Source organism: Chrysochloris asiatica, unplaced genomic scaffold (assembly GCF_000296735.1).
Source record: "Chrysochloris asiatica unplaced genomic scaffold, ChrAsi1.0 scaffold00051, whole genome shotgun sequence".
Lineage (NCBI taxonomy): Eukaryota > Metazoa > Chordata > Mammalia > Afrosoricida > Chrysochloridae > Chrysochloris > Chrysochloris asiatica.
In genome coordinates, this window is record NW_006408569.1 from 18,049,568 (window position 1) to 18,052,584 (window position 3,017).

Here is a 3,017-nt window from a genome sequence, read left to right on the forward strand (position 1 = left end):
AATTATTTGATTTTACACACACACACACATATATATATATATATAGCAAATTACTACCTATAATTATTTCAGCTATACAAACTTATTAACTCACCATTTCAAGTACTTTGCGCCTTGTAGGTTCAATATTACAATGAAATGTGTAAAGATCTGGAGTCAGAAAATCAAAATGGAAGAACATGCTCAGCATTACTCAAGCTGAGGGGAACTGAAGAAAAAATTCAAGCCTCAAATTTTGTTTATTGAAGGATTCTCTGTACAAATTATTGAATGATGAAACCAGCATAAACAGAAGATGGAAGGAGGGGGAAGCGTCCTTAGCTGCACAGTAATGGCAGCGCTGTGAATAGGGCAAATGCAAGCCTCCTGCTCCACCACAGCCTCCCACCTTCACATCTAGGGCTTAGTCCTTCACTTCTTCTGGCTGACTCCACCTCCCCTTCTCCCTTGCCCCTTGTCCTGCTTCTGAAGAAGTGTTCGGAAGACCTTGCCATCCGAATCACAGATGAAATAACATATGTACACAGTGCTCTGAGTTATCATTTCTTTTCAGATTTAAACACTAAACTTGCACAATGTCTTTGAAACCAAGAGTAATAGATTTTGATGAAACATGGAACAAACTTTTAACGACAATAAAAGCTATTGTTGTGTTGGAATATGTCGAGAGAGCAACATGGAATGATCATTTCTCAGATATCTATGCTTTATGTGTGGCCTACCCTGAACCCCTTGGAAAAAGACTTTATACAGAAACAATTTTTTTTTTTTTGGAAAATTACGTTCGTCATTTGCACAAGAGAATTTTGGAGTCTGAAGAACAAGTACTTGTTATTTATCATAGGTACTTGGAAGAATATAGCAAAGGAGCAGACTATATGGACTGTTTATAAAGGTATCTCAACACCCAGTTTATTAAAAAGAATAAATTTACAGAAGCTGACCTTCAGTATGGCTATGGTGGTGTAGATATGAATGAGCCACTTATGGAAATAGGAGAGCTAGCATTGGATATGTGGAGGAAATTGATGGTTGAGCCACTTCGGACCATTCTTATACGACTGCTGCTTTGAGAAATCAAAAATGATCATGGTGGAGAAGCTCCGAACCAGAAAGTAATCCATGAGGTTATTAACTCCTTTGTTCATGTTGAACAGTATAAGAAAAAAAATTCCCTTAAAGTTTTATCAGGAAATCTTTGCGTCTCCCTTTCTGACTGAAACAGGAGAGTATTACAAACAAGAAGCTTCAAATTTATTACAAGAATCAAACTGCTCACAGAATACGGAAGAGGTTCTAGGTAGATTAAAAGATGAAGAAATTTGATGTCAAAAATACTTCCATCCAAGTTCATATATTAAGGTGATTCATGAACGTCAACAATGAATGGTAGCAGACCACTCACAGTTCTTACATGTTGAGTTTCATAATATCATTCGACAAGAGAAAAAAGTTACATGGCAAATAAGTATGTCTTACTTCATGCTGTGTCCACTGGGTTACCTCATGTGATTCAGGAGCTGCAAAATCATATCCATGATGAGGGCCTTAGAGCAACCAGTAATCTTACTCAGGAAAATATGCCAAATGCTATTTGTGGAGTCAGTTTTGGAAGTACATGGTAAATTTGTTCAACTTATAAATACTGTTTTGAATGGTGATCAGCACTTTATGAGTGCACTGGACAAGGCTCTTACATCAGTAGTAAATTACAGAGAACCGAAGTCTGTTTGCAAACCATCTGAACTGCTTGCCAAGTACTGTGATAACTTACTAAAGAAATCAGAAAAAGGGATGAGTGAGAACAAAGTAGAAGACAAACTCAAGAGCTTCATTACTGTTTTCAAATATATTGATGATAAAGATGTGTTTCAAAAGTTCTATGCAAGAATGCTGGCAAAACATTTAATTAATGGGTTATCTATACGTATGGATACTGAAGAAGCCATGATCAATAAATTAAAGCAAGCCTGTGGTTATGAGTTTACCAGCAAGCTGCATCGGATGTATACAGACATGAGAGTCAGTGCTGATGTCAACAATAAGGTAAAAAATTTTATCAAAAACCAAGACACAGTCATAGATTTGGGAATCAGTTTTCAAATATATATTCTACAGGCTGGTGCATGGCCTCTCACTCAGGCTCCGTCTTCTACGTTTGCAACTCCCCAGGAATTGGAAAAGAGTGTACAGATGTTTGAATTATTTTATAGCCAAAATTTCAGTGGGAGGAAACTTACATGGTTACATTATCTTTGTACAGGTGAAGTTAAAATGAACTATTTGGGCAAACCATACATAGCCATGGTCACAACATACCAAATGGCAGTTCTTCTTGATTTTAACAATAGTGAGACTGTCAGCTATAAAGAACTTTAAGACAGCACTCAGAAGAATGAAAATGAACTGACAAAAACCATCAAATCTTTGCTTGATGTAAAAATAATTAACCACAATTCAGAAAAGGAAGACATTGATATAGAAACATCATTTTCATTAAATATGAACTTCAGCAGCAAAAGAACAAAATTTTAAATTACTACATAGATGCAGAAAGACACACCACAGGAAATGGAGCAGACTAGAAGTGCTGTAGATGAGGAAAGGAAAATGCATCTCTAAGTTGCTATAGTTCATATCATGAAAGTACGAAAAATGCTTTGTCATGAAGCTCTTATTTAAGAGGTGATTAGCCAGTCATGAGCCAGGTTTAATCCTAGCATCAGAATGATTAAAAAGTGTATTGAAGTTCTAATAGACAAACAGTACATCAAATGCAGCCAAGCATCTGCAGATGAATACAGTTATGTAGCGTGATGATGCACCCCTTCATGTGTGGGTGTGACAAGATCGTTGCCATTTAGGGAGTTCCTATGGAAAAAAGCAGGCCTGTGCCTCCATCATTTGGTCATTTGGCAGTCCCTGTTTTTCTACTGTTTACAACATCACCAGTGCCATATCATGAGCATCAAGGAAAATGCCTATAGATATTTCAAGGTCATGTCATTGTGACATTT

General features: G+C 36.7%; 1 pseudogene; it reads left to right on the forward strand.

Annotated features, from left to right (window-relative positions):
* Nucleotides 1-560: 560 nt before the first annotated feature.
* On the forward strand, nt 561-2,817 carry LOC102836565 (annotated as a pseudogene).
* The last annotated feature ends 200 nt before the right edge of the window (nt 2,818-3,017 follow it).